Source organism: Lactuca virosa, chromosome 3 (assembly GCF_052849685.1).
Source record: "Lactuca virosa cultivar CGN04683 chromosome 3, Lactuca_virosa_CGN04683_v6, whole genome shotgun sequence".
NCBI classification, from domain to species: domain Eukaryota; kingdom Viridiplantae; phylum Streptophyta; class Magnoliopsida; order Asterales; family Asteraceae; genus Lactuca; species Lactuca virosa.
Genome location: NC_136428.1, coordinates 26,664,085 through 26,677,703, shown reverse-complemented (window position 1 = coordinate 26,677,703; position 13,619 = coordinate 26,664,085). Strand labels below are relative to the sequence as shown.

At 36.8% G+C, this 13,619-nt stretch overlaps 1 long non-coding RNA gene and 1 pseudogene across 2 annotated transcripts; both read right to left on the bottom strand.

Annotated features, from left to right (window-relative positions):
- Positions 1 to 1,260: 1,260 nt before the first annotated feature.
- Positions 1,261 to 3,992, bottom strand: LOC145165388 (G-type lectin S-receptor-like serine/threonine-protein kinase SD1-1; annotated as a pseudogene). Its single transcript, XR_013740048.1, has 7 exons — positions 3,195 to 3,992; positions 3,012 to 3,107; positions 2,702 to 2,925; positions 2,401 to 2,606; positions 2,079 to 2,316; positions 1,793 to 1,977; positions 1,261 to 1,427 (listed from the first exon to the last, which is right to left on the bottom strand). The product of XR_013740048.1 is annotated as a G-type lectin S-receptor-like serine/threonine-protein kinase SD1-1 (transcript).
- A 1,537-nt stretch (positions 3,993 to 5,529) lies between these two features.
- LOC145165389 (uncharacterized) lies at positions 5,530 to 6,847 on the bottom strand. The gene is made up of 4 exons (XR_013740049.1): positions 6,443 to 6,847; positions 6,175 to 6,273; positions 5,914 to 5,965; positions 5,530 to 5,805 (listed from the first exon to the last, which is right to left on the bottom strand). It is a non-coding gene; the product is annotated as an uncharacterized LOC145165389 (long non-coding RNA).
- Between the last annotated feature and the right edge of the window lie 6,772 nt (positions 6,848 to 13,619).

The following is a 13,619-nucleotide window of genomic DNA, read 5'->3' as shown; positions in this document are numbered from 1 at the left end:
ATCACAACTGTTGCTTGCATACATCCACACCTTTCTAGTAAGGTTGACAACACCTTAAATAGATAGGGACTCACTAAATACAAATATTAGAAAAAGTGTGCATGGACTGAGAGACATCTGAAGATCAACAGAATGACACAGTCGTTGCTGTTGATCTTGTTTATTGTACTATACTAAAAAACAATAAGAATGGTACAAAATAGTGCTTACAGTAATAAATGCATTACAGACACAAAATACTTCAACACAAAGATGCATCTCACACATGTCTTCACTTCAGAATAGCTTTATTGTGGACATGATCTTGACCTTGGACAGATGCTACCTGTGATTGCATAAGGATCACTTTTCATGTATCAACGTAATCGAGTCTTATTCCTGTTGGTTCTCAAGTTAGATTTAAGATATGTTGGTATTTTGCGTCTTGGGTTCGATCAAAAGAGAGGAACTCTATGTTGGGTTCTTAATTTTGATAAGATGGAAAGACCTAAGAAGCCGAAAAAACACGAAGGTATGATTTGTTCTATTAAGTCCTTAAAGCTGCATAAATTGTTTGTACTAGATCTTGGTGTTACGAGTCCATTGATCAGAAAATATTGTTGCTTCTGTTTTCCTGATTTGGTCTTTGATTAGGCTCATAATCCATTATGTTCTTGCTATGAATTCATTAAAGATATACAACCTCATCACATTGCCTTACACTTAACAAGACTAATTTATTCTAACACATATTTGTACACTAATAGTACACCAACATCCTACCATAGAATAGACATACACTACTAGAAAAACAGCCTTTTACGAAGCGCAATGTGCGTCGTAAAACGTTCAGACGACGTGCAAATGCGTGTCAAGGAAGGCCCTGTCATAACGAGAGACGACACGCTTTTGCGCGTCGTGTATAGACGACGCGTATTTATGACACGCATTTACGACGCACAATGCGTATCAAGGAAGGCCCTGTCATAAAGGAAGACGACTCGCATTTGTGTGTCGTAACCTTACGACACGCGTGTTTATGACACACAATGCGTATCAAGGAAGCCCATGTCATAAAGGAAGAAGACACACATTTTTGTGTGTCATAATTTTAAATGTTTTTAAAATTATACATTTTTGATAGATTTACTAATTTTCAAATTAAATAACACATTAAAAGTCTCATAATACAAAATAAAATACCATAAACAATAAAGATAATTCATTGCACTAATATGTCAAATACAAATAATCATTCCAATAATAAGTAAATGTAACACATTGCTAATATTGCATAATATTTATTATAGAAAACAAAACATGTACAACATTAAAAGAAACCCATAACTAAATTCTCCTTTGAAAATATCCTTTGTAAAAGAATAACCTAATGCAGGAACTTTGAGAGGCTTCCGGGCATGGAAGGAGGTTGCTAGAGCTGTCAGAACCTACACATGGCAAATAGGTAACTTAACATGCAATACAATACAAGATGATATGATAGAGCTGGTATGGCATCCAACTATATATATTTTTGTCTATTTTCTTTGCCAATGCCAATTAGGCCACTAAGCTTAGGAAAACGATTCTTTGGATCATTTTGTAAATAGGATTTTGAATATATGGTTAGCAAGTGCTGAATGCAGTGACATATTTAACATACAAATTATAAATTCAAAAGTCATTTCCATTATGTCTCTAAGTTTGTGTATTCATTTGATATAAATTATAAATTCAAAATCTCTCATAAATGATAAGATTTATGTATTATATAAAAATCAGGTCAAAACAGGAAGTGCGGTAGATAACATACCTGACTTGATTATTTCTTTTCCTTGAATATTAAAAATAAAGCTGCAATTCTATGTGATCAAACGTCTCTGCCTATTGTCCCAAATTTGAAATTCTTCAACTTCCAAGATCAAGACTCCAAAGCTGAAGATATCAGACTTGATAGAGAAAGTCCCTTCCATTGCATACTCAGGAGACATATAACCACTGATACAACAAAATCGATATGACATTTCAATAATTGACCATCGAAACATATAACTCAATTGTAATTTTGATATTGTAACTTTGTAACTAAGACAACTTACTATGTTCCAACCACCCTGTTAGTGATTGCCTCGGTCTCATTCTGCTTGAATATTCTTGCCATACCAAAATCAGAAATCTTCGGGTTCATACTCTCATCTAAAAGAATGTTGCTAGCTTTTAGATCTCGATGAATAACTCTCATTCGTTAGTACTTATGCAGGTATAACAACCCTTGAGCAATTCCTTCAATTATGTCGAATTGTTTACGCCAATCCAACTCTGTCTTTCTATTTTCATCTGCAAGACATCGAAAGAAAAGAGTCTTTTATGAATATCACAAGTAAAAGAATTGTATACATTTATGTTACAAACACTTCATACCAAAGAAGAAGAAATCTAAGCTTTTTTTGGGCATATATTCGTATATTAACATCTTTTCTTCACCATGAATGCAACAACCAAGAACCCGAACAAGATTTGTATGCTGGAGTTTAGCAATAAGTACTAGTTCATTCTTGAATTCCACGACCCCTTGCCCTGATGTTCTTGAAAGCTTTTTGATTGCAATTTCTCGTCCATCACTTAGTCTTTTTTTTTTTATAATTTCATGATATCTCTTTTTGTTAGATTAGAGGTACAAATGCAAAAACATAAAACATGCATCAAATTAGTTTAAACTAACATAACCTTGTAAACAGGTCCAAAACCACCTTGTCCGAGCTTATTCTCAACTGAGAAATCATCAGTGACAGCTTTCAGAAGCTGATGTATATCCTTGAAGCTGATGTATAAATAATAACAAGTCATTTCCTTTCCCACCATTGTTTTCAAGCTGATGTATATCCTTGAAGCTTTCAGAAGCTGTCAACTCCAGGAAATACTCATCTCTCTTCCGTCTCTCATATTCTGCGATCAGTATTAATGACTTAACAAAATAGGCAACTATATCTTACAAACAGAAGCTAGAATTATCATCATTTCTAAGTATATACCTTTTCGTTTATGCTTTCTCATCTTTTATACCATAAAATGCCAAAACATAGGAAAAAGAGAGGAATGACTACACCAATGAGTATCCATTCCCAATTCTTTCTCTTTTCTATTTTGGTACCTGCATATTGACTTGTTTAGATTCTAAAATGATCAGAAGGTAGCTAAAATCATTGGAAATTAACATTATTACCTGTACTTGGATTGATTGGATTTTGGTTGATCACATACTTTAAAGTAGAGTTATCACGAGGATTAACTAAAAAGTTATTACTTCCAGTCCATATAACACAGCCAGTTCCATTGATGCTACTACTATTAAACCCCACACAAGTGCAAACATTCCAACACTTAACAAAACAATCGCTAATACGTAAACTCGAGTTGTCATCAATAGCACTTCTTGTCAAATCATGAGCAAAATCTCCTTTCATTTCACTAAACTTATCATTCTCTCTTCTACACTGAGGCAAACTCGACTCCACACAACCATTATCAGAATCATACCCACAACAGAACTCAGGTGTCCAAACAGTAGAATTATCAATATCTGTAACTTGTCGTTTTGCTGATAAAATCCACATGGGTAAAGCAGCGATATTATTGGCCTCATAGCTAAAGTATCGTGCTTCGTTGGTGTATACAGAAGAGATATTATATCTATATTGGCTACTTGGGCCATTCAATGAAAACATATATTGAAATATTTGATTATTTAGACTACCACTAGTCCAGTAGGGTTGTCCTCGTCTTCGAATCATCAATCTTTGGGATGCTTCTTCAATGGGCTCCCAGCTCATAGTAAAAGCTCCCGAAGAAGGTATATCATTGCTCGGCCAAGAAGTCAAGGTCCAGTTCTTCCTTGTTGTCATGTCATACCCAAGTTTCATTCCAGGTAAAAGAACATTACTTGGATGATCAAAACTCTGCCAAGTTTGATTGTTGAAAATGAATCGGAAGCAGGACAAAATCTGACAGTGTAATCGGCATCAATACAGGTAACTATATGAGTCGACCCATAACCGGATACATTGAAGCTGCAAACTGTCCTACCCCAGATACGACCCGACCACCCAACCGGAGCTTGAAAAGAGCGTGTAGTACCCTTTGTTAGCTCGAATCCAGTATTGGAATCAGTCCAGCCATTGACTCCAGGCCAAACAGTGAACCTATAGTCATTTACAAAAGTAAAAGTAGTCCCCGAAGCTCCTACGAAGTTATACAAAATTGCATTTAGAACAAAATCTTATCTTGGCTTGTGGTGTGTATGTTTTGGATACAAAGGTACAGATTTACCAATAGATAAGAAGAAGAAAAGAAAGCCCAGAATTTGAGGAAACACTCCTAAATGAAATTGTGAAGATGATGATGAAGACGAAGATGATGGACCCATTCTTGAAGCCAAATAGTTCAGTATCGTTGCAGCTATGTAATGATCATAAATATGGAGCATGTAGCAAATCTAAAATGTGTGCAAAAAAATATGAATTACAAACAGCCTAAACAATATGACCATCACTGCTGTAGACGGTTTGAACTTACAAATGAAAAGACCGACTAAATGAAGGTAGAAGGAAGTAAATTGGTTTTTTATTTTTCTTTCACTGCCCCTGTTTCACTACAACTCGGGACAAAAACATAAAAATTAACGTATTCAGTGAAATTGTAATACGTCTTTACTGCCCCTGTTTTTTATTTTTCAGTGAAATTGTAGCAGGAAATAAATTGGTTTTTTATTTTACTTTCACTGCCCGTGCTGAGTAACTTCTTGTAATATGACTTTACATTCAGGTCCTGCTGAGTCACCAACCTACCATTATGTATGTAATCACAAAAATGGTGAAATGAGTCTTAAAATAAAGAAATATGTTTAAAAATTTTCATCACCTGTTGATCGAATTCAATGAAATTGTAAACAACATTAACTACAGTAGAACTTGCAAGACTCCCACGTCCCATTCCAGTCCTTTTCCACATTCTCTTCAAGATCTTTCAAATATTCCAGGTAAGAGGGGTTGATCTGTATTAGCTTTGAAGCCTATCATTTTTCAAAATTCCCATCGTCTTTAATCCTCTACAAAGTTTCTCAGCCTACACAACATCAAGTAATTATAAATAAAGTTGAATACATACAACCAGATCATACACTTCTCTCTGAAATCATAAAACATCATGAAATTAATTACAAAAATTATATAAGTAATAAGTTAAACTATGTGTGAGTTGTGACATTCTGATTGTTTCATGAATAAGGAATAACACTACCATTGGGCGCACCACCAACCACAGGGTTAAACCTGCGAACACATTAATTAGTATTTGTTAGACAAAAATACTAAATATAAAAAAAAGTATATGTGAATAAACTTATAAAAAGTAAATAAATAAAACTTATGCCATTCTCTGGGCACCTCTGATTCTGCACTCGTATTCAACCTTGGCTGATAAGATATTCTCGTAAGGAGATATCTTGGATTGCAGCATAGTTTGTATAAGAGCCTATTTATATTTTAAAGGGGAATGAATAATCTTAGTTGTGAATAAAAAATGATAAAAAAAAATAATAATTGTGGGAGTTTTTGAGATACCAGGCAACCTATGGAAGCAGATTGTCTCATGAGATTAAGCTCAGCTAATGATTTGACCCATCTTGCTTCATGGGTGTATATGGAGAGATCATGGAGTTTACCACTATATCCAGCTTTCTGGAATGCCTCTAACTCTTTATAAAGTTGGGATACCTGTCTTCACATTATGATATAACTTTGAACAATTTTTTATCATGTTTGGAAGGACCTTCAGTGAAACAAAATAAAAGTGAGTAAGTTAATGATGTTGGGTTTACAAGAATTCTTTTCCTACAACATGATTATAAGCAGAAAAATTCAAAGTTTAAAAGTCAACCAGTGGGGAAAAGTTCAAGCCTCATAGTTGTGTCTTTCATCTTTGACTCAACCTATCGACCACCAACATATAATCAGTTTTGCTTCCAAAAACATCACAAATCCCAAATTATAACTGATCAACTAAAAATACCGGAAATCAAATTGATGATATTACCTGGTCAAGGAGAAGAACGACAAGAAATACATAGAAAATAGATATAAATATGAATTGGGAAGTGAGAGAAAATTATGATTAGCAGGGTATGAAAATCATGATTACCAGGGTATGAAATACGATTAAAAACACCTACAGCCATTAACCCCTCAACAGCCCTCCTCACTTGTGTGCCTCTTTCGACATCCCCCATAACCCTCAAAACTTCATATTTATAAAGATCAATCAGTTATCCAACAAAGTCAAGTGTTTGAAAGGGCATCAAAATACACTTTTTGTTGTAATTTTTCTCTTAGGCATTTCATCATACAGTTGGCGAGCCTTAATTTGGAAAAAACTGAAATAGAAGAGATGAAATTTAGAAACAACCAACCTGTTCAACTGAAAATGAAAAGGATCGAAATTGATTAATGCGAATCGGTTCTCTTAGGCATTACATCATACAGTTCACCTGAATCGGTTCGATTAATACGATTGGTGGTGGTGGTATAGTGGGGCTTTATTGGTGGCGGTGGTGAACCAGAGAGAAGACGAAGGGTGGTGGGTGCCTGGGTGGTTGTCGAATAGTAGGGGGTAGAGAGAGAGAGAGAGAGAGAGAGAGAGAGAGAGAGAGAGAGACTTGTAGTTGGTCGTGTATTACCTACATCAAATCAAAATTGAGGGAATGTTGATTTCATAAGATGACTTTGAAATCACAATATGTATATGGATGTCCACAAATTTGTTGCTAAAACCTGGAGAATCGACCTAGGTTTTCCCTGACTTGTGTTCGAAAAACCATTTGTGGTGGGTAATGGAAGAGAGAGAGAGAGAGAGAGAGAGAGAGAGGGGGTTTGTTATAGATAGGACGGGGGCGGCGAACGAGATGTTTGATGATACTGATAAGAAGGAGATCGAGCAGAGATCCGATGAGAAGATTAACAAGTAGCGGAGAAGCGGATCGGAGACCAGAGAGGAGAAAAGAACAAGGCGGGTTTTCAAATTTTTTGGGATTTCATTTTCCCCCTGTCTGCTAAACGCGCGTTCATTGAAATTATAAAGCGACACTTACCGAGGACGCGCATTAAAATAAAGCGCCCTCCGTGTTTTTAATTTTTTTTCTTACAACACAAATTTAAGGGCACGCAATAATGCGTGACCTAAATCCTTAAATTTTTTGAAGAGATGACACTTTTTTAATGTCACTCTCTTTTGCGTAACATAAATCAATGAGTGTCGTGGTTTGCGCGTCGTAAAAGGGTCTTTTTCTTGTAGTGATACAATGTCATATATAATATAGTGGAAAACTTATCTCTTATGATACAATAGTCAATAACCAAACTATCTGTTTACATGCCCCCATAATACTCCATTTTATAGATTCATTGATACTTATAACCACAAATGGCTTTACTTATACTCCACTAATTATAAGCAATAAAATGATATTAATATTTAATCTATTTGGCTTATTTATTATGCAGCTCTACCAGCTCATTATTCCACATTGCAATAACCTGCTATAATGTATAACATTAATCATACCAATTCACATCAATTTTTAACCTTTCGTAACCTTACAAGTTCTAAACCCAATATCATAAATATCATAATATTATTATCTATCACGAAATTAACGTAATATAATAATAAACATACATCTAGATAACATATGTCTAGAAAATATGTGTTTAGTTAGTGAGGACTAACTAACATTCTGGTCTCTAGTTCCGCGTTGCATTCTAATTCATCACTAGTTCAAACCTATTTGGAAAATATATCAAGTTCATTAGAACTTTTCTTAACTCACCATCGTATCAACCACAATGATCAATTACTTGATCACAATCTAGACTCAGTAACTACTTGTTACAAAACTAGTATAATTTCCATATATAATCACATGACGACTTAACCCCATAAGTCGGTAACCCAATCGAAAATTCTAGGTAAATTAGGGTGTCTAACCCTTACCATCCACATTAACATTTAACTAATCTCAAGGTTCGTAATGACATCGTATTAAGAAACCTAATAACACTCGGTGTCCAACAACCCACTACAAAATACTTATGTAAACATAATTACGTAATAAAGAGATTAAAATACCTCGACTCATCTCGTAGCCCAACCCTCGTACCCCCGTACACTAGTATGAATCTGTGGTAATAAGTTGCTGGGAACACCTCCTGAGCATCTCCCTCGATCGTATATTCCAAAACTCCTCAAATGACACAAACACAAACTATATATACTGCTCAAAAAGCGCATTGCGGCACCCTTAAGTTCGCGTCGTGAATTGGTATTTTTTCCAAGATCTCGACACGTGTCTCATTCTTCCACCATGTGTCCTTCTGCAGTCGACATGTGTCTCGTGATTCTGCTCGCCTTCGTGCTGCATAAGACAACCTACGCCACGTTGTGCCCGAGACTTGACCGTTTGACTTTGACTTTCCTTTAATTTCTCGAAATAGGAATGTACTTTTATCTCAACTTCAAACGACCATAACTGTCTCATACAAAATCTGATTTTGACGATCTTTATTTCAACGTAATCATCTTAGATTAATATATCGCTTTTTTTCATTAATCCCTACCTATTCTAACATAGTAATACGTATTATAAAAACTAGGTATTATATTATGGTACAACTCGTTGTAGGTATAACGTCACTCAATGCCGATTAACAAAGAAGAAACCAATCAATTCTTTTATTTTATTATTTTTTCTTTTTTAGAATGGTGTGGTGGGTATTTCCTAGTCTAAATGGCATGGTGTTAAGGAACATGTGGCATGTGAGGTGGCAATGTTTTTGTGTTATAACACCGACTCATACCCACCAACCTAACTATTTTCGAAGACTACATTCAACATAAAATTAACACGAACCCACCCTCAGTAATGTAGTGTAAATGAGTTTGCCCACAAAAATACACTAGTAGTGTCATAGTGTGTAACAACGACAACTAGATAACGGAAACACAAGCTCAAATTAAAGGCTTAAAAAACGATATCATGTACAAAAAACAAAAATGAGGTTAGTACAATGTCTATTTCTATGATACTCCATAATGAACTATGTGGTTGATCCGACTATATAGGCTCCCGGACCAAACCATCGCTTCCGCGTTTCAGCCTATGAAATATAAGCCAAGCTTTCCTTCTGCAAGAAAGGAGAAAAAGATAGTCGTGTAGGGAGGTGTAATTCCGAAGGTACATGAGCTAAGGCTAGTTTACCTCGAACAAAAACAATTACACCTATGTATTATCGTTATAACCCATAGCTTAATTTAGGATCAATTAGTTATGACCGATGACACATCCTAAGTATAGATTTTTGTACCTTCGGGTATCAACACATTAATGACGATTAGACCGAAGCAGGTTCGTCTGACCTAATCATCATTCCCGATGATTATCACCATAAGAAGGGACTCGGTCTAAATAACTAAGGTATGCAATATATCTCAATACTCGATTCACTCTTTCTAAATCACTTCACAAATACAAATTAATCTAACCATAAGAGTGGACGTCTAGGGCCGACCTTGGATATCTCTTAGCGGGTTGTGTTGTATTTCAAGTCACGGTTGAGGTACGCAGATTGAAGTCCATTCAATAAGCTTACCGTCGAAAGTAAGATTCATCACGTGGCACCATCTCTGGGACCACACAACAAATGGTCATCGACGACAACACAACACATAGCAAAATTCCGATTCATAGAATGCAAGCTTTGGAGTTTCAGGGAGAAACTCCCCAAATTGAAACCGTAACAAAGACTATAGTTCAACCTATAGAACCTACGAAACAAGACAAGAAAAATATTGAAGAATCTATGTGGGAAAGGCAGTAATTGGAAGAAATGGAAGAGTATGAATTCTTCCAAAAATTCCGAACGATGAAAAAGTGACAGAAACTAGAGTTCCCCCTAAAAAAGAAGGGATAAAAAGATTGGGATCATGTATATGTTAAGACATGCGGCTCTAGCAGCTAAGAAAGTAAGATCATGTGTGAACAACCATAACAAAAGAAGGTTGAGGTGACATGAGAAGATAAAAGTAGGTTGTAACATAAATGTGACATCCCCATTTTCACGGCCAGAAAAGACCGATTTTGTTTATGCTTTGTTTGAAAATCAGAGTAACATTTTAAATAAAAGTGTTGCGGAATTTGTTCCCAAAATAAAATATGATAAAGATTTATAAAAGCATTTCCGAAGAAATGTATTTCATTAAAAACCTCGGGATGTCATGTTCGATACAGATCAAAAGCATAAACAGTACAATATAAGCCTTACAACATTTATTCATATCTACAGGCCTATATCCGTAATCTCTTATCCCAAACATCATATCTATGCTCGTACGCCACTACCTGTAATACAAGAAACAGAGTGGGTCAGGCTTGGGAGCCTGGTGAGCACATAGGGTTTTAAACCCACAATAAATAAGTTTATGAATTTCATCAACCAACAATAACCCGATTACCCGTTCCCGTTATCCTCACTTTATGTCCCTAAAACACCTATCATAAGGGGCCTAGCCTAAGGATCATCATCGGGATGGACACTAATGCTAAAGGGATTCCTCAGCAATAAATGTCCTTAAGGCAACCATGAGGGGGATGGAGTACACCGGTGAGCACATCGTTCACAAACACATACAGGTTGCGAGCCTGCTAGCGTTCCACTGAACTGTCTAGAAGAGTCCGTGGTTGTCATCCATACTCCGCTAGATGACAAAATCAACAACAACAACATCGAGGCCTCTCATCATTTTATCACACATCGTCTATTACATCTACCCATGTTTTACCCTAACATTTTGTAGATATAAAATACATATACAGTTTAAATCATTTAAAACATGTATAAAAATCTTTCATCAGCATAGACAACAAGTATTCAGACAATATGCACACATAGCACGTAATTTATATTAAATACTTCATATCTATGTGTAAGATGAAAGTGACTATGCACTCACCTGAAAAGATGGTGACTCTGAACTCGGACAGCGCTTCGTTACTCTTAAAACAATTTTCCTCGACAAAACAACGGGTTTTTATTAAAAACTGGGCTTCGCTGGAGCAGCGTTTCCGAGCCGAAAGCTTTTCTTCTCGGAGCTGTCGGGCGCTCTGGGGCTTCCTTCTCGTGCTAGGGAGGTTCCCTAGACTTGGTAGGGGTTTAGGGAGGCTAGAGAGAAGTTAGAGAGAGAAAGAAAGGCTTATGGTGTGAAGAAAATATGAAGAGTTCACCCTTTATTTATAGGGATTTTATAGTAAAGTAGCCCCTAAGTTTCGTCTGTTTCTTCCGCGTACGAACTCCGTTTTCTACGTTCTTTATATCCACGCGTTACTATTTACGAGTACTACAACTTTCATATAGACCCCGTCGGCTAATTCTCCTTCTATCTCAGATTTACAAAAACTATATCGTATTTATCGCGCACGAAGAGTAGTGACTAAGCTTCGTCCATATCTTTGGCATACGAGCTCCGTTTCCGACGTTATTTATATCCACACGTTGGTAAAAATAAAATCTACAACTTTCCTTTTTACTCCGTCGGCCAATTCTCGACCGATCTTAAATTTAACAGTAGGAGGTGATTAGATTGTTAAATGTCCGCGTAAAATTCATAACTTTTACATACGGACTCCGTTTTCGTCTGTCTTTTTGTCGTTGAGTTCCTATTAATGAGATCCTTAACTCTCACTTAGGTCGCGTAAGCGAAAAACCGCTCGAACTAAAATTCGAGTTTCGGGCCGTGCACTGCTATGCCAAATCTTAGAAAAATCATAACTTCCTCATACGAAGTCAGATTTGGGCGTTCTTTATATCCCCGGAATCCTTGTTTCGACCACCACCACTTTATGGAAAGATATCGGGTTTATCTCACACTTTAATTTTGACGCTTATTTTTATTCTTTATTAATTATACCTTTATAATTAAGTATAAAGCACATAAATTCACATAATTCACATAATACTCAAATAATTCATTTTTATTACTTCAAAAAGAGTTACAATAGTTGACCTAGACTATTACATCATCTATTAATGCTTAGCCCCGAAACCCGGGCGTTACAATTCTCTCCCCCTTAGGATGATTCCGTCTCGGAATCATGCATCACCAAACAGATGTGGATAGCGACTCATCATGTCACGCTCTATTTCCCAAGTGAGATTCGGCCCATTCGGATGTTTCCATCGGACTAGCACTAAGTCGACCATCTTGCGTCGTGACTTCTTAGTCTTACGGTCAATGATTGCATCGGGCTCATCGATTAGCCTCTTATTTTCATCCATCCTTAACTCTGAGATTGGAATTATGTCGGGAACTTCTCCCGTGAACTTCCTCAAATAACACACATGAAAGGTGTTATGAATACCATCTAGTTCTTCGGGTAATTCGAGCTTGTAAGCTTGGTTCCCAACCCTTTGAAGAACTTTTAACGGTCCAATAAACCTTGGACTCAGCTTCCCTCATTTTACGAATCTTATAAGTCCCTTCCACGGTGAGACTTTAAGCAAAACGGAATCTCCAACTTCAAAAGTCATCGGTCGTCTTTTCTTGTCAGCATAACTCTTCTGACGATCCTGAGCTGCTAACATCCTTTCCCTGATCACCATTAACTTTTCAGCAGTCTCATGGACTATCTCGAGGCCCATAAACTGCTTCTCTCCAGTCTCAAGCCAACAAGACGGCGTACGACACTTCTATCCATACAAAGCTTAATAGGGTGCCATCTTGATGCTCGAGTGGAAACTGTTGTTGTAGTAAAACTCTACCAAAGGTAAGTGCTCATCCCAGTTACCTTGGAATTCTAGGGTACATGCTCTTATCATATCTTCGAGTGTTTGTATTGTTCTTTCGCTCTGACCATCAATCTACGGATGGTAAGCTGTACTCAAACACAACTTCGTACCCAATTCCTCTTGTAGACTTCTCCAAAATCGTGACGTGAAACGACTATCAGGATCCGATACAATCGTTAGAGGAACACCGTGAAGTCTTACTATCTCCTTCACGTAAGCATTTGCGAGCTTATCCATAGACCACCTTTCGTTGGCTGCTATGAAGTGTGCACTCTTAGTGAAACGATCCACGACCACCCAAATCATGTCGTGACCGTTGTTCGTCCTGGGTAGTTTAGTCACAAAATCCATGGTGATGTCTTCCCATTTACCCATGGGTACAGGTAAGGGTTCTAAACTCCCATACGGTTTCTGATGTTATGCCTTAACTCTTGCACAAGTTACACACTCGGCCACATACTTTGCAACATCGAGCTTCATCGTCGGCCACCAGTAGTAAGGTTTTAGGTCCCTATACATTTTAGTGCTACCGGGATGAATCGAGTACATGGTCTTGTGAGCTTCTTCCATCAGAAGATCTCGTATCCCTCCTGTCTTAGGTACCCAAATTCTATCTTGGAATACCTTCAGTCCTTGACTGTTTGTACCGAACACCAACGTTTTACCCAAACGTTCTTCTTTTCGGTTATTCTTCTCTGTAGCTTCTTCTTGAGCTTTCTTTATACTTTCCACAATGGTCGAGACAAATTC